The following is a 19,316-nucleotide window of genomic DNA, read 5'->3' as shown; positions in this document are numbered from 1 at the left end:
TACTCTTACAGAAATTGATCAGATCAAATACATTGATCCAATTCAGGATGTGGCTATTTTGTTGGAAGTGGAGATTAATGATACATCAGCAGTATCTGACTATGTGGTTTTCTTTTTGCAAATGGAGAGCTCATTTATTATGGGCACTCAAAGTGGGTTTAAAAGGAATAGAGCTCTCAGACCAACAACTCACAGTAAACGAAAAGAAATTGAGATGCTAAATGTTTTCTAAATATTTTTGCTTTTTATTAATTTGTTTTATTTTATATTTCACTTTTCAAATGTTCTTGCTTTGGAGGATAGAATACAGAGACGGCCAGGGCTGTAATTCCTATTGCAATTCCAGATCTGAAAGTCAGGAGATCTTGGAAGGCGCACTTAAAAAAGGTGTATTATAACTCTATGAATCTAAGCTCCCTTCTAAAATAGAATATTGATTTTATGTACCACTAAGAACAAAAAATACTGGTGATCATACTATGATGCACCATTAACTTTAGACACATTCTAATTTCAGATAAGTTAAAATGTCAAAATATAGATGACTTAGAAATGATAAAATATGATAGTTTCTGTGACAAAATGTAGCTATGTCATCTCAGGAGCTTTTCAAAAAAGACCATATATTATGGTACAGAGAAAACCTGGGAACCTGAGAACTTAGGAGGCATAATGGAGCTCCTATATTATTCTGGATGCTTTGGAATTACCCAATGGAATAGATCCTTTCTTCCATACTCCAGAAATTCAAGGGATCTTCACTACCCACCCCCCCACCCCCTGCCAGTGCAAATCCAGAGCAGAGAAATTCCACAGCTTGCAAGACAGCTATTTGAATGTTCCTTGCCAGTTTTGCACCAAGAAGAAAGTTCAAGATAGAATTCTAATCTTCATTTACAGTTAATTGCTGATAGGAGGTATTGCAGTGGGGGCCCTGGGGATGGAAAAATTGCTGAACAGTCAGAATGATCCATGGCCTATTGGAGGTTAACATATTGTGAGACAATTTGAGAGGTTTATTCCTTCAAGGCAACTTCACATCTCCCCTCTTCACACCAGCCCAATTTTAATTCATTAATCCACATTATAACAACTATAGTGTATTACGGGGGACAGGGAGATTGAGGACAAATACCAGAAGCTGTGTTCCAAGGAGGTTACCGAGGTTAACCAAGGATAGTTAGTCCCAATATCCCAAAGCTAGATTGACAACAGTAAAACTCTACACACACACAATATGTTGTGGAAACAGGAACGTTAACAAGGAGTGATAAAGGAAGCAAAGTGAGTTTATTTGAATGCATTTTAAATATGTGATGTGTATAACTGAGCTCTTTCTTACATGCTTCTAGCGGATATGGCAGTGCATTGGCTTTGTTCCTCTTGCCCCAGGGGTGTCCAACCTGTGGCCCATGGGCCTCACGTGGTCTAGGACGGCTATGAACGCGGCCTAACACAAAATTGTAAATTTACTGAAAATGTTATGAGACTTTTTTGTTTTCATTAGTGTTTGTGTATTTAATGTGTGGCCCAAGACAACTCTTCTTCCTCCAGTGTGGCCCAGAGACGCCAAAAGTTTGGACACCTCTACATGAAACAGGAAGCAATTCCACTAGATTCCTCTTCTTAACTCCCGGTGATAAATAAATATAATTTCCCCAGGGAAGGAAATTCTAGGAGCATTCTCTCCCCAGGGTATACAGTAAAAATAATAATTCTAAATTTTATGGACAGAAGAGAAGTGCTGTTTAGACCGTTTCATATCTGGGAACTACAATTAAGAAGAAACAGACTGAAAAATGTAATCTAATCTTGTATTTACACAGTCTGCCATTCCTCTGTAAACCTATGTTAGTGGGAAATCAAAACGTTGCCTCCAAACTGCGCAGCATTCTTTGCTATTTCTTTATTAAACATTGTTCTCTCCTAAAAAAAGGAGGAACCGAGAGGAAAGGTGCCCGAAGGGTGTGCCTACGTGTTCTGAACATGGCAGCAAGTTCTAATGAAACCCAACTGCAAGTGTGCCAAACTGCATACCACTGTGAAATAACTGAAGCCAAACTGTGAGGCAAAAAAGGTTTAGGCTGCTTGCACGTTTAATCTTGAAGGAGTACGTGAATGGAGGAAAAGGACAGAATAAACTTTGTGCGATTTACGTATTTTCTCAATATACCTTTAAACTTTTATTACAAAAAATATATACATGTACTTTATATGCATGATTCGATTATTTTTGTAGATGTCAGGAAATTAATTAGGCTTTGGAGCCCGAGGATTTCACAGGGACGTGCAGTGCCTGTGCTTAACTCAGTGGGTGCTCCGTAGAGCAGAACAGCTGCGGGGACTTGAAAGGCACGTCTATTGTGCAATGCCCACTGTGGTCCTGAGAACCGGAACTCAGGGAGGTTCACCGACGCCCTTCTCTGCCGCGATGCTATGCGGGCGCACTTTCCTCTAAGGAAGGAGCAGACTCTATAAATAGTAACAGAAAGCAAACTTCTGCTCATTGCCATCAATTTTTTTGTCGATGAAATGAGTGCCATACGTTTATACGAAAAATTTAGCTCTGATATTAAAATTCCTCTTAATATTGGAGTGACTCTTTTTATTTTAAATCCCATGATGAAAGGGACAAGATTTCTTATAATTCGCTAATGGTAATCCTCCTTAAAAAACATTTGCACAGATTAAAATGAAACTGATGACTCTCTAAAAAACAGAGCCCTCCCAGGGCTTGTTCCACATAAAAGCAATTGCCTTAGTCTTTCAGTATAGAAAATATCCCTTTAAATACTTTGAACTCATTGCATTCCATGAGGGGAAGCCACTGTCTCCCCACCTTTAAATGCAATGGCTCTTCGGTGCAAGTTTCCTTAACTTTGGCAGGAAATTTCCTGTCCTCATTCATGGTTTATTTGTTTTAAATTTATTGAGCACCTATTATGTGCCAGGTGCTATTTCATACCTTGATTTTATCTGATCCTCTCAACCCAGAGGCCTAACTATTAATATCACCATTTTTAAAGACAAAAAAAAATAAAGTTTCAGAAGGTTAAATAGTTTAGAGAAAAATATTAAGTGAAAGAATTAGCATTTTGACACCGTTTTTGTCCAACTTCATAATCTATTCTATTTTCATAAACTATTGTCTTTATCAAGGCATGCTTTAGTGGAATTTTTCAGAATTATAGGGCACAATTATCTGGAAGTAGCCCCAAGTAAATGCTTCAGGATACAAATTTAGGAATAAAAAATGAGAGAGAAAAAGAGGCACACAGGAAAACAAAGGGAGATAGGGAGAGGGAAGGAGACAGTGGGAGAGAGACAGAGGGAAAGGAAGACAGGGGCAGAGAAAAAGGGAGAGACAGAGAGAATGAGTAATAGTGATTGGTTCATACTAGACAAATTAACAGCAGCCCTGAGAGTCAGCCTCTAGGCAGTACATTTGACCAAGAAGAAAGGCAGAGTCTATGGAAGACCAGTCCCACCCTGGGATACTTGAGATCTCTAAAGTAACAGATTGCATGCAAACAATTCTCTGCTGTTCTGATTCCTCATTGGGGTGTTCTGTGCAATTCTCACCTTTAATGTGCATAAGAATGACCTGGGGGATCTTGTTTGAATGGAGATTCTGCCTCTATAAATCTGGAGCAGGCCCTTAAGATTCTGCATTTTTAACAAGCTCCCAGGTGATTCTGATGCTGCTGACCCAGGCACCGCATTTGGAGTAGATGAAATCATTAGCTAGGGCCTCAGACAGTCCAGTACTAGAAACCAAGCTCCACCATTTAATAAGATATGAATTAAGTTAAGTGCCTTTACCCCTGAGCTTCTGTTTCCTCATCAGTAAAGTGGAAATCATAGTAATGTTTAATTAGTACAATATTATATGTCAGGCACTGGTACATTATATAAATTAATCCATTTTATATTTACAACAATCTGATTTCACTATTAATGATGTTGAAAGCACTAACAAAGAAAGCTTAAATAACCTGCACCAAAGCCAGGTGGCTAGCAAGTGGCCAAGAGTGAATTCAGATGCTACACAGCGTAGCTGAGGGGCCCACTCACTACAACTAGGGAGCACACTGCAGAGGTCTGGCTCTCATGCATTTGAAATAGCATAGTTAGTGCTCAATAAATCTTAGTTCCACTTTGCTTCCTTCCCACCCTTCTTCTACACCAAGGTTGATTGTCTTTAAACAGAATCTACTGGTAAAGCATAGAAACTGGTACTACTTTCTATGATGTGTTTTTTCACAATGATCCTCTCTTGCAGAACTTTCTTTAGCTCTTAGAGAAAGCCTTCAGTGCTTAAAGATTTGCATGAATTGCTACTATTGACAGAAGGAATTGCTTTGATCTCTCTGGCATTATTACTTGGTCCTTTTGTTTGTTTTCTTTCTAGAGGTGCCAAAAAGTCTTCAATAGATAGAAAATAGCATTTGCTAAAGCTATGACCTTATAACTATACCTTTTCGTTAACAAAATAAAAATCTAGATTTATCAAATATACAATAGCGGTAGTTCCATTAACTAAGAGATTTACTGAGGTCCTTTTTAAATGGTAAGTTCTCCTGATGTTTTTAATTTTTTATTAAAATTTTATAATTAAAAACAACCTTTTTAAAAAGTATAACTATTGAGTTAAAAATTGAAAGCAGAAAAGGCAAATCTATACAGGCAGAAAGTACATTAATACTTGCCTGGGGCTGTGAGGAATCTTTCCAGGGTAATGGAAATATTCTAAGCTTGGAAAATGGTCATAGTAGCACAATTGTATAATTTACTAAAAAGCATTGATTCACACACTTAAGACAGGTAAATCTTACTTATTTTGTTGAGTGTTAAATATACTTCAATAAAGATGTTTCAAATGGAAAAGGAAGCGATAGAAAAAATAATTTACGTATATTGGCTTGCAGATAAACTTATCATATGCAAAGAATTATATGGGAAAGGTGAATGAATGAAAACTATTTTATATTCTATAGTGGCAGAATAGTTTGCTTTGAGAAGTAGCTTCAAATATGTTATATTTAAACTTAATTAATAATCCATGCCAAAACATGAAAGCTGTTCCTCTTCCTGATATCCATACTAAAGAATGATACTGTGGTACTTCTGATAGGGGGAACTTTCTAGAATCCAGAGCTTATATTTCTGGACATACTTCTTTTATATGCTAGAATTGTTCTGTTTCTTTTTTTCCACAGTAGATCTGCCTCTTGCCATATCTGTCACTTGGAAAGCACACTGTGAATAGTCCTGATTTTTTACAGGTAATGATGATATGAATGAATTAGGCTATAGTATCATCATCTGATAGACCCTAAGGAAAAAGATAAAAAATAATGAAGAATTTGTCTTTTAAGAGTATGGGGTGTGAGGATGGGCGAGGGAGTAGCAATACCAGATGTTTTTAAATTAAATTCTTAGTGATAACGCAGCATGGTACTAGCATATGGCTCAATAGACAAGGCAATGACATCCAGCAGAGAGTCCAGAAATCAATTTAAATACATAAAATAGTTTAGACTATAAAAAGGGGAAATCTCAATCCAGTTGAGAAAATATGTATTATTCAATAAATGGTATGGAAACAAATGGATAGTCAAATGAGAAACATATGTTGAACCCACCTTAACTAAGTGTAACTTTCTAATAAATCATAGATTTAACTGTGAAAAGATAAACCATAAAAGTTAAGGGAAAAGTAATGGAGAATTCACAAAGAAGCTTGGTATAGATGTAAAGTGTAGCAGCCTCTTGAAGATTTGTGAGTAAGGAAGAGATTTTTCCTCTGTACACTGCCAGCCTCGCCACCACCACCGAGCCAGAGGTCTTCCACTGCAGACTGGAGACTCTGAAGCCTTTCACTTCATGTGCAACTTTCCCATTTCTTGAGCCAACCTTAAAAGCAGAAGGCATACTAAAAATGCCCATCCTTGACTCAGCCTTCTATTCTGTCTATATTTGGGGCAAATACTGAGGCCCTCGGGCCCCCAGAACTTAGCCATTCTTTAAGCTTTATTGTGTTGGACAACCTTATACATTTCTTCTTCCACTTCACTAAGGAAGAAAGTTTCTTTGGATTTTAGAAAATAAATGTAATACAACATTCATCATTGCCATCCTTAGCACATATAAACAAAATGAATGTGACTACTGCTCTGATTCTCCAGGTCCATGTCAGTCTTACTCCTCTTTGTTTCCATAGGAGAATGACCTTCTCACAACAAGAAAATAATTGTCTGTCTTAATGAACTGAATCAGAAGACCACAAAGTGCATCTGGTTTTTCACTTGTTCATGCAGATAGTATTTGTGCAACTATCTGGTTGTGACAACATAGATTATTTGGTGATAACATGTGAACAGCTGTAAGGTGAGGTTGGACATAGAATTTTTCTACCTTTTAAAATCTCCTAAAAAATAAAATCTCTGCCGAATGAACCCTGGTTCCCTTAATGAGTTCACTAGGAGAGTCACTCTGGTCTGCAGTTGTTTGATTAAAAGAGCATAAATTGGGATGTTTGAAGGTTCAGAAGCATTTCCTATTGTAATTTAAATGAAGCTGTCTTGGGGTAGTAGACGTTACTGATGAGAGGTTACAATGGGATTAGAAAGGTTTCATGAATGAACCCAAATTCACCAAATTTCCAAAGTTTTTAACTATCACTAAAAAACCACTGATAAAATGTACCTTTTTAAGAGAATAAACATATAGGCACCAGAGAGTGTTTGAAAATAAGAAAAGCAGATGCAAAATTAAAATTTAGAACAGGGAGCAAAAAATGTTATTGGTTTAAAAAGAAATTACTGCACACATTAAAAAAAAAAAACCCTACAGTTCATGGTAAGTCTAAATTACAGTTGGAAGAGTGCCAGCTAGTTACAGAGGTGAAAATCTCCCAAACTAAAGTACAATTAAGGCTGCCTGAGCTCTCTGCAATTCTTTCCAAATGTATTTCCAAATAAAAGTATTCTGTTTCTCTATTGGATGCCAATAAATGGTAAAACTTAAACTTGAGAACTTACTATCCAGCAATAGCCAAGAGCTCATTTACAAAGTGCTGTGGAAGGATGCTTTTCTCCATGTGACATGAAGGAGAAAGGTTCTCTTTCTTAAAAGAGTCCTTCCACTTACTGGACATTCTACCCATTAACACCAACATTTTGTCTTTGCCCCGTTGTAAAAGAATGGTAATGACTAATTGACAAATTTGACTATAAAACTACAAATGCCATATGATCTCACCTATAAGAGGAATCTAATGAACAAAATAGAGCCACAGGCATGGAAACAGGGAACAGACTGAAAGTGACCAGAGAGGAGGGGGAAGAGGGGTAATAGTGGGAAGAAGGGGAAGGGACTAGACAAAGAACATGTATGAATGACCCACGGACATGGAAAACAGTGTGGGAATTGACTGGGGGAGCTGGGGGTGCAATGAGCAGAGGAGCACAAAGAGAGAAAAATTGGGACAACTGTAATAGAATAAAATGAAAAAAATATATATTTAAATAAATAAATAAATAAGTAAAAGTTGCAATGGGATGTACAAAAAAAAAGAAAGAAAGAAAAGAAAAAGAAACTACATAACAAAGTTTCTACATTCTCTTACTACTCTAGGACTCTTCTTTGGTGCATTGTGGGATTTTTGTTTTCTTTCCCCAAAGCACTACAGTGTGCCCACTGATAGGCAAGGCCAGAAATCACTGAACTTTAAAGTTGCAATTGAGCTCACAGATTCTAGCACACCTCCTTTCTTTAACAGACGTGGAAAAGCAATTTTAGTATCTTAGCCAAAAACACGCAGCTAGCTAGTGGAAAAAAGAAGGGTACCCTTCCCCCCACTATCCCTTCCCCCCTCCACTCTGGCTATTGTTAGATTGTTCTTAACTTAATGTCTCTGGTTATATTTTGTTTGCTTTTTTCTTCTGTTGATTATGTTCCAGTTAAAGGTGAGATCATATGGTATTTGTCCCTCACCCCCTGGCTTATCTCACTTAGCATAATGCTCTCCAGTTCCATCCATGCTGTTGCAAAGGGTATAAAAGCTCCTTCTTTCTCTCTGCTGCATAGAATTCCACTGAGTAAATGTACCATAGTTTTTTGATCCACTCATTTACTGGTGGGCATATAGGTTGCTTCCAGCATTTGGCTATTGTAAACTGTGCTGCTGTGAACATTGGGATGCAAAGGTTCTTTTGAACTGGTGTTTCAGGGTTCTTAGGATATAATCCCAGCAGTGGAATTGCTGGGTCAACAGGCAGTTCCATTTTTAGTTTTCTGAGGAAATTCCATACTATTTTCCACAGTGACTGTACCAGTCTGCATTCCCACCAACAGTGCACCAGGGTTCCCTTTTCTCCACATCCTCTCTGGCACTTCTTGTTTGTTGATTTGTTTATCATGGCCATTCTGGCCACCATCTGAAGTGGTATCTCATTGTGGTTTTAATTTGCATCTGATGGGTAGTGATGCTGAGCATCCCTCCATATCTCTGTGGGTACCCCGTATGTCCTCCTTGGAGAAGTGTCTGTCTAGTCAAGTCCTTTGCCCATTTTTTAATTGGGTTGATTGTCTTTCTGGAGTGAAATCATGTGAGTTCTTTAGATATTTTGGAGATCAAACCCTTGTCCAAGGTATCAAATACTTCTAAATATACACATACACGTACATATATGATGTATACATACCACATCTTTATTCATTCATCTATCAATGGATACCTGGGTGGTTTCCATATCTTGGCTATTGTAATTTATGCTGCAATGAATATTGCATACTAAGTTGTATTAATATTTTCTTCACATAAATACCCAGAAATGGAATTCCTGGATTGTGTGGTAGTTCTATTTTTTATTTTTTGAAAACCTCCATACTGTTTTCCATGGTGGCAGCACCAATTTATAATCCCCCCAACAGTGTACAAAGGTTCCCTTTTCTCTACATCCTTATCAACACTTGTTATTTGTTGTCTTTGATAATAGCCATTCTGACAGATATGAGGTGATATCTCATTGTGCATTTCCTAATGATTTGTGATGTTGATAATATTTTGATGTGTCTATTGACCATTTGGGGGGAAATATCTATTCAGGTCCTTGCCCATTTTTTCTCAGATTATTTGTTTTTTTGATGTTGAGTTGTAGGAATTCTTCATATATTTTGGACATTAATATATGATATAATGCCTATAATAAGGGATACATATCCCTTATTGGATATATCATCTGCAAATACCTTCCCTAATTCAGACCATTGCCTTTTCATTTTTTGTTGGTGATTTCCTTTGATGTGCAAAAGCTGTGTAGTTTGATGTAGTATCATTTCTTTATATTTTCCTTTGTTGCCCATGCCCAAGGATATAGAGCCATAAAATATTGCTAACACCAACCTCAAAGAATTTTACTGCCTATGTTTTATTCTAGAAGCATATTATGGTGCAATCAATTTGTTCAGTTTTATGTTTTTGTATTTGTCTGTCCAGTTTTCCCACCACTTATTGAAGAGTCTGTCTTTATCCCATTAGTCATTCTTGCCTAACTTGTAATATATTAATTGACTACATGGGCATGAATTTATTTCTGGGCTCTCTATTCTGTGCCATTGAGCTATGTGAATGTGTTTGTGCCATGAACACACAGTTTTGATTGCATTGGTTTTATTTATATATATATATTTCTCTGCAAACAACTCTAAACCTACTTTTGCCCACCCCTGTATATTTAAGTACTCCTGAATGCATTGTAGGATGCAAAAATATTTATGAACATTATATCATCCTCTTGGATTGGCCCCTTATCATTATGTAATCCCCTCTTTGTCCTTTGTCACAGTCTTTGTTTTAAAGTCTAGTTTGTCTGGTATAAATGTTGCCACCCCAGCTTTCTTTTTATTTCTGTTTGAATGGGATATCTTTTCTATACCTTAACTTTTGTTCTGTGTGTGTCTTTCAATATGATGTGAGCTTCTTGTAGGCAGCATGTATATAAATGGGTCTTTTGGGGGTGGGGCATGGAATCCATTCAACCACCCTCCATGCTTTCATTGGAGCATTTAGTGGATTTACATTTAAAGTAATTATTGATAAGTATGTACTCTTTGCCATTTTGCTTATTGTTTTGTATGTTTTTTTTTTTTTTGTAGTTTTCTGTTCCTTTCTTCTTCTCTTGGTATTTTCCAGTGTGATTTGCTGATTTTCTTTAATGTAATTTTTTGGTTCCTTTTAATTTATTTGGTTTGTGTACCTATTGTAGGTTTTTGGGTTTTGGTTACCGTAATGTTCATATGTATGATGTATATGCGTGTGTGTGTGTGTGTGTGTGTGTGGTCTGTCCAGAAAGTATCCAACCATGTACAATGAAAAATAAAGACATTTATTGAAGAAGATACAAGATACAAGAAACATTGTACATGGGACAATGATGCCTTAGTCCTCTTCAAAATAGGCACCTTGGGACCTCACATAGTTCTCCCAGTAGCCATCAGCTACCCTATCATATTTTCCTGAATCTCATCAGCAGTCTAAAACCTCTTCCCTTTCAAAGCTGATTTTAGTTTTGGGAAAAGCCAGAAGTTGCAGGGTGACAAATCTGGGCTGTAGAGGGCCTGAGTCACCTGGGTGACTTTATGTTTTGCCAAGAAACTCTGCATGAGATGTGATGCATGAGAGGGCATGTTGTTTTGATGAAGCTATCAATCACCAGATGCCCATAGCTGTGGACTTCTGAATCATTCAAATAGTTTCTGTGGAGGAATGTTCAAGTTTAATGCAAAATTTGATGCAGATCTGTTGTTCTACTCACTCAGTAACTTTGAATGGAATGGCTACACAGTACCCATGCTCACTCAACAGCATCTACCACCCACACTCACTAGTACAGTAAAGTCGTCATTGTTCAAGCATGTGCATTCCAGTCCACTCTCGGTTACATCAATATTGCAGAAACCATTCTTGTTATATTAACAATGGCTGGGCTTTTTCCATACAGACCTCATATGTGTGTGTGTGGATAGCAGTCCATTTTAAGTGGATAGATATTTAATTTTGGACATAGTATTAAAGTTCTACATTTTTACTATCATCACCATGATTTAGTTTCTGATTTCATATTTTAGGTCTCTTTGTTTTATGTATCCCCTAACTACATTTTTAGTTATAGTTGACTTTGTTACTTTACTCTTTTAAACTTCATACTAGCTTTTTAGGTGGCTGATCCATTGCCTTTATTATATATTCTCTTTACTGGTAAGAATTTTTCTTTCATATATTTTCTTATTTCTGGTTATGGCCTTTTCTTTTCCACTAAAATAAAAAGGCTTTAACATTTCTTGTAAATTTAATTTAGTGGTAATGAACTCCTTTAGTTTTTGCTTGCCTGGGAAACTCTTATTTCTCCTTTATTTCTGAGTGAGAACATTGTCTCGTAGAGTATTCTTGGTTTAAGTCTCTCCTTTGTGGACTAAATATATCCTGCCACTCCCTTCTGGCCTACAGAGTTTCTGCTAAGGAATCAGCTGACAGCCTATGGGGTTTCCCTTGTGCGTGACTAGTTGTCTTTCTCTTGCTGCCTTCAAGATTTTCTCTTAAATTTTTGCTATTTCAGTTATATTACATTATATCTTTGTGTGGATCACTTTGGGTTTCTCTTGATTGAGACTCTGCATTTCCTATAACTGGATGCATTTTCCTCTCCCAGGTTAGGGAAATTCTCAACCATTACTTCTTCAAATAACTTTTCCTCCTTTCTCTTTCTTCTCCTTCCAGGACCCTTACAATGTAAATGTTAGAAGGCTTTATGTTTTCCTAGAGGTGTCTTAAACTATCTTCATTATTTTTAATTCTTTTTGCTGTTTGTTGTCCTAACTGTGTCATTTATACATTCTATCTTCCAGATTGCTAATTGTTCCCCTGTTCTAATCTGCTCTTTTTCCCTCTAGTGTATTTTTTATTTGTTATTGTATTCTTCAGCTCTGATTGGTTCTTATATTTTCTGACTCCTTGTTGAAGTTCTCACTGTGTGTCTCTAATCTCCAGAGTTTAGTGATACTTTGTGACTATTATCTTGAATTCTTTATCAGGTAAATTGCTTATTTCCACTTCCTTCAGGTTTTGTTCTGGGGGTTTACCTTGTTTTTTCATTTAGAAAATGTTTTCTTTGTCTTCTCATTTTGCTTGACATTCTGAGTTTGTTTCTATAAAGTAGGCAAAGCAGCCACCTCTCCTGGTGTTGAAGGAGCAGGCTTTTGTAGGAGCAACACAGTGTTCCAGCAGCTTTGCCAGGCCAGTTGGAGCTGGAGCAGACACAGGTGAGGTGTCCTGGGGTATGTAGCACTGAGGATTCTCTGCCAGAGTGGCTGGCTGGAGTTGGAGCTGGTGTGAGCCCAGATACTCTGGGGTGGCCTTGAAGGCTGGCTAGAGTATTTGGACTGAGCTCTTTCTTATACAATCCAGGTAGAAAAGAAATGTAAAAAATGGCACTCATTGGTATCTGTGAACCAGGAGAGTTCCAGCAGTTCCCCACCCATTTGGCAGAGGCTTTAGAGCTAGTAAGTGGATATTCTTTATACATAGCCTAGGTACACTTTAAACTGCTGGGTTTGTGTGTGTGTCTGCGCACCATGGCAGGCAAGTCTGCATGCAGCTCCTCAGTGATATTCTTCCAAACTGCTGGTCACCACATTGAAGGTGGGATTCCCATGGTATGTTATCTCCATCTCTTCTACCCTTCACTGTGTGGCCCCTTTATTGCTTATTGTGCAGAAGTGTTCAATCAGCCCTCAGTCCTTACTCAGGAGGAATTGCTCTATATGCAAGTGTATTTGGGATGCCGATGGGAGGGGGCAAGTTCAGGTACTTCCCACATTGCCATCTTGAACCTGGCCCTTAATTGTAATGTTTTTAGTGTAATATTTTTTAGGAAGTCTAGAATTTTTTGCTTATGTATTATGTTCATCATCTCCTGAATAATTTTAGTGTTGGTGTCCTGTGCTAAGTGACTGGAGAATTGAGTTCCACCTAAGTACAAGAAAGAAATGAAGACTTAGGGAAAGCTCTATAGCTGTAAGGTACAGCAATGTCAAGATTTTCCTGGAAGGAGTATCAGGAGAGCTTTGGGGGTTGAGAAGGCAGAATGGGATAGGGACCAAGGTATATATCATAAAAAAGAAAGGAAGATGAAATATTGCTAATCTGGTTAAGAAAGCACAATGACAATTTATAAAATTTAAGAAAAAAATACTAAATTTTAAAGTTACTCTTAAAAGCAATCTGCATGTAGAGTAACAGAGCCTAGATTAAAGATGTTGTTGCTAGAAAAGGTTACATGAATTAGATTTAGTCTGCAAAAAATTAGTTTAACAAAGATGGAGGCTACTATGGTGCCTTTTCATATTGGGACCTTAGAATGATTATATCTTATGGACTTCAGCTCTGGAGTCAATTTATTCTGACATCCTGTCTCTTTCCTGACCTGATATTTCAGAGTTAACTTATCCAAAGGAAAGCTGGCCTAACTCCTCTTTGTGAGCCTTGGCAAGTTTGTAGTCTGTTGGTGGTATGGCTGTGGGCCCAATTCTCATCTAGTGAATGCAGTCGATGACTGTATGTTTTTGGTATGCTGCCTTGTTTATGTGTACCAGAGAAAGAACCTCTACGTAAAGGAAAAAGCCTCGAAGGTACTTGAGCCTTACAACTACTGTTAAGTGTGAGGTGGACTACCTTCTTATTACTGCACAGATTTCTCTCATTTTGCTAATAAAATCCAGACTACCATTTCTATAGTTACTCTATGGCAATGATGAAACAGAGAACAGATGTGCAAAACTGCAACACCGAATAAGGATACCTATCCTTCAGGAGTAGCTGTAGATGCTTGCTATTAAAAGATAATGAAAAGACACTGAAATCTTCTCTGATTTGTTAATTCTCTGTGGCTCAGGTAAAATGTTTTCCTTAGAGAGCAGTTTCACACTACCATTCTATCATTCTGGAATTAAATCAGAAGTTCAGATGCAGATAGGATCTTCAAAAAAGTACGCGTTTAACCACTGAAAAACTGAGTCACATATCCAGATGTTTGGCCATATGGTGTCAAACATCTGCATATTCATTCTACATTGTTCAACAGCTTTTGTTGAAATGTTTGGAAAACTATGTTTAGATGAACTAACTCATTGAGAATAACAGACTTGGAAGGAGGTCTAGAGATCATCTAGTCACTACATGGTGGAGCTGACAGTGAGGGAAGACGGCACTGCCCAGTGGTGGACAGAAATAAAGGTGAGAGGAGAGCGATTAGGGCTCCAAGAGGTAAAGTAATTTTTTATCAAATTTTGTTCATTTTAGTCATGTTTATTTTTAGGTAAATATAGTTATGATTTTAATTTTTAGTAATTGATTGGCTGGGTCTTTGGAGACAAAAAAAATAAAAGACACTTATTTAAGTTTTCAGAGTCCTTAGCTTGCCTCAAAAGGAAGAAATAAAAACCTTTTCCATTTGCTACTAAAACTCTACCACTTTCCAAGGACAAACATTCATTTTTGTAGTATACATACGAAAACGATTTAGAGCGCCTAGCCATGGAAAATGTATTAGCTCAGTTCCTTGGACCTGAAATTAATAAGAAAACTTTAAGATTAACGGGACTAGAAATATAATTGCTTCCCTTGGCATGATATTCACAGCATCTTCATATTCTTAAAATACAATGTTGCTATGAACCTACTGTCCTATCCTTCAAAAGATTTTGTGAGTTCTTGAGACTATGAAAACAACAAAAACTAAGGAATAATTCTTTTTCTTTGTGCCGCACAAATCAAATTATATCTAACGTTGTTCTACAAATACTTTTGGAGTATATAGAATTTATATATGGTGATGTTCTTTATACAGAAAGTATGTGAAAGTTACATATAGTGATGTTCTTTAACATTCCAAGACTGAATCAAATAATCTAGGGAAATAGAATCTACTTTTCTAAATATACTATAAGCTTTAATGCTATTCACTCAATAGTAAGAGCTTGATTATTAATTTCTTTCATTCAATCAGTCGTCGGATATCTATTGGCAATAAAACCAGGAGTCTAGGAATGTAGACCTCTTTGAACCATGCCATTTCCTTTCTTTGACTTACAGTTTGGACAGAGCCACTAAATCCAGATAAAAATGATAGAAAGCAATAAAAAGCCTAATAATTAAGTTCTAAATTGTACTTTTGAACTTCAAAAGTTTTAGATTTTGAGGTAAATTAAAATCATGTTGTTGAACTTTTAGATTCCAAGTCTCTGTGAGCTTCTTAATGTGTAGTGCTACCTGCACACGGTCGGAAGAATGACAATGTAGCTGTCTGGGTTGGATGGCTAACACTTCTCCCTGCGTCGATATAACTTTACCTGAAATATGAGCCTAATTAAAAATGGTAAGGTGCACTGTGTCAACTATACTTGGGAAAGGAGCAAGGAAGGGGTTGCCATTTATTTAGCATTTAAAATTGCCAAGCATGTCCCATTCCTTTTCTCGTTTGGTTCTCATAATAGGCTTATGAAGAGATTACTGAGATTCACAGAAATAAAGTAACTTTCCCAGGATTACATATTGACTACTTGGTAGGTAAACACTCAAATTCAGATCCAATTCCAGTTTCAGATTCTATTACAGATAACTCACGGTAAATTTTCACTATTATTTAAAAATATAGTTGTCTCATAGTTGAAATGATATTGTGGAACCAAAAGAGATGAGCATATCTTAACTTTGCCACTGATGCAGTGAATAATTGTCTCTCAGTCACTTAAAGAGAGTGGCCTCTCCTTTGTCATTTATAAAAATAGCTAAACAGAACACTTAGATTGGTCATTTGGAAAACGTGTAACTTGCAAATTAAATAATTGCTTATATCTCTTCTGAGTTGACAAATTGTAATGACTAAACCTCTCCATATGCCAAAGGGATAAACATATTTCAAGCCAAAACCCAATTTCAAAATAATATATTTCTCCCGTATCCATTTGATCATATATAAGTCTAAATAACAATATGTGTTTTTTTCCCATTTTGACTGTACTATTTTTACAAAGTTAGAGAAGTGGGGACATATTATTTCAGAAGAAATTCTCAAATCTTCACATACAATACTCTTTTTTGTTACTATTTTAGAATTTAATTTAAAACTTTTAAGGTACCATTTTTTTAAGTTTTACTTCTTTAATTACAAAAAAATTTATGTAAGTTGGGTTGCAAAAATTTTTAGGAATTTGTAAATTAAAGCCAAGAAGAATGAAAACTGATCAGATAAAATTAAGATCTGGAGAACAAGATCTTTAAATGTAGAAATCTTTCCTTGGGATAAAGGCTCCCATCAATCAATTGTTCGGTGTGCCAACATACCCATCAATATTTACTAGGAATTTCATTATCAAGAGCACTTATCTACCATCCTTCTTAGTACTCATTCTATTACTAAAATGAAAGAAATCTTTTACTTCTATTTTGACAATATCTTTCCCATTTTCAAAATCATTCAAATGCTTTATAAATGAAGACTAATTTCCTGTCTCAGCCTTAGCAAATTGTGCCAAACCACCCTGTCTAAAATTAAATAATGAAATGATAATGCCAAAGGAAAACTCAGTGAGTCACTTTTCCTTACCTTAGCACTGTGTCTGGTCATTTTCCTCCACCCAAGTCAGCCTTCATCGCCTTTATTTCCCTGGTTATTCCATTCCTCCAGCAAGCCATATTCAAAGCCTATAACGGTAACGCATTTCTGATTCAGTATGGTTCTTCGCTTTTTTAATTCAAAGATGCCTCAAATTTCAGTCTACATTCACTCTTTCTGTTCATTGGCCTTAAAATAATTTAAGATATCTATGCCCACATCTTAAATTCCAACAATGGATTACTGTTTCTTTTGTCTGTTTGTTTTTTAAATATATTTATTTTTATTATATATGCTCTTATGGTTCCCACTTTTTCTCCCTTTCCCCACCTCCACTCAGCCCTGCCCTCTCCCAAAGTCAACCCCCATATCACTGTCCATGTCCATGGGTTGCACATAAATGCCCTTTGGTTAATCCTTCCATTATCTTTCAACTCTTCCCCCCACCCATCCCTTTCTGGTAGCTGTCAGTCTGTTTCTTGTATCCAAATTTCTATTACTATAATATTTTGTTCATTAGTTTATTGTGCTGATTAGATTCCTCATATAAGTGAGATCATGTGTTATTTGTCTTTCACTGGCTGGCTTAATTCACCTAGCACAATATTCTCCAGGTTCATCCATGCTGTTGCAAAATTAAGAGTTTCTTCTTTTTTACTGCTGTGTAGTATTCCATTGTGTAAATATACCACAGCTTTTTTATTTACTCATCTACTGATGGGCACTTAGGCTATTTCCAAATGTCAGCTATTGTAAATAATGCTGCTATAAACATAGGGGTACATATTTTTTAATTGATGATTTAGAATCTTTACAATATATTCCCAGAAATGGAATCACTGGGTTGAAACAGAATTCCTTTTTTAATTTTTTAAGGATACTCTATACTGTTTTCAATAATGGAAGCACCAGTGTGCATTCCCACCATCAATGCACTAGTATTCCCCTTTCTCCACATCCTCATCAACAATAATCACTTGATTTATTGATGGTAACCATTCTGACAGGTGTGAGGTGATATCTCATTGAGGTTTTGACTTGCGTTTCTTTGATGATTAGTGATGTTGAATATTTTTTCATATGTCTGTGGGCCCTCTGTATGTCCTCTTTAGAGAAGTGTCTAATCAGGTCCTTGGCCCATACCTTAATTGGGTTGTTTGTCTTCTGGGTGTTGAGTTCTTTGTGTATTTTGGAGGTTAACCCCATATCAGATGTATTATTTGTGAAAATGTTCTCCCATACAGTAGATTCTCTATTTGTCTTGCTGATGGTTTATTTACCTGTGCAAAAGCTTTTTAACTGACTATATCAAATGGATTACTATTTGTAATCTCAAAAACTCCCTTTTTAGTTTAACAGACACTCTTCCTTTGAATTGAGAAAGTCCTAACACTATATTTTTTAAATTACCTGGAAAAATAATTACTGCATAAGTTCTATCCTAAAACAGACCTACAAAATCAATCCTTACAATATTACATAGCATAAAAATTTCAGTATTGTATCATTATCTTAGTGTTGTTTCCATTTCCTTCTAACCATGGGTGGTATTCTCTCATAACTTCATTGTGAACTATAGTGGGTAGGATGTGGTTAGCTATGTGGATTTTAAGTGTAGTATAGGTCCATCTTGAAGATATGTTCTATTTTTTATGCATTTTATTTATACCCCACCTCACTCTGCCCCAAAGTCCAGAGCCTACAGGATATACGTCATATAGCCATGTGAGGGTAAAAGAAAGATGAAAACAAACTAAGTGCTCAGGAGGGGAGTTTATGACCCAACTGTAAACCATAATGGTCATCGCACTTGCTCCAGGACCACAGTTTTGGCTCTGTGCTTTCTTGTGAGCCGGACTTGGTGGGGAAAGAAAGTCTGGTCATTAATAAACCTATTATGTTATAAAATGAAATCATAAGAATTATAAAGAGCTCAGAGAAACAAGACATTATTGACACAAAGATTGAAAGTGAGGATCCCATGAAAATAACAATCATCACTCTCAACAACATCCTTACTCTTAACACATTAAATTTCAAAAAAAAAATCTATTTCCTATGTTGTCCCTCAATAAAAGCCAAAGGCATCAAGAAACGATAAAGTAAAGGAAAAAGACTGGCACTAGGTGCCACACTGATATGATATGACTGAAGTTTATTGATCTCTGAAGTCCAATTCAATATAGTTGCAATTGTTAGGAAGTGACTATATAAGGAGGATTGGCCTTTGAATGCAACAGGCTTCACATAGGTGTTCTGACAAACACGAGAAATTCGGTGAGTTGTGTGCTCTGCAATTGATTGACATATGTTTTGCCCCCATTATAAGATCTATAAGACAGGTTTAGAATGTAGGCTTCATCGAGAACAGTGTCTACATCTTACAGTCACACAGACATTTTATGTGTTAGGAAGACCCATAGTTGACGTTGTTAAGTGTTTCCAATGGTCTAGATTTTCAGTCTATGATATTACATCTTTCAGAGGAAACCTGTTCACATTATGACACTCTAGTAATCTAATAGGTCAAAAATATTACCAATACACAGACAAAGGCTCACAAAGTTCCTGTTAACAGGAAGAAAAGCAATGTGATATTCCTACAACACTTTGGATGTTAACAAGGACAGGTTAAAACAC

At 36.5% G+C, this 19,316-nt stretch overlaps 1 long non-coding RNA gene across 1 annotated transcript in view; it reads right to left on the bottom strand.

The window, feature by feature from the left end:
• The window catches only part of LOC139440938 (uncharacterized), a 145,764-nt gene that overhangs the window by 76,504 nt on the left and 49,944 nt on the right, over positions 1–19,316 (bottom strand). Inside the window, exon 2 of the long non-coding RNA XR_011651269.1 lies at positions 16,668–16,765. This is a non-coding gene — a long non-coding RNA (uncharacterized lncRNA). The remainder of the gene's footprint in view (positions 1–16,667; positions 16,766–19,316) is intronic.

The sequence above is a fragment of the Desmodus rotundus genome, chromosome 1, assembly GCF_022682495.2.
Source record: "Desmodus rotundus isolate HL8 chromosome 1, HLdesRot8A.1, whole genome shotgun sequence".
Classification (NCBI taxonomy): domain Eukaryota; kingdom Metazoa; phylum Chordata; class Mammalia; order Chiroptera; family Phyllostomidae; genus Desmodus; species Desmodus rotundus.
The sequence above is the reverse complement of the archived record's forward strand: the minus strand, read 5'-3'. Positions and strand labels throughout refer to the sequence as shown.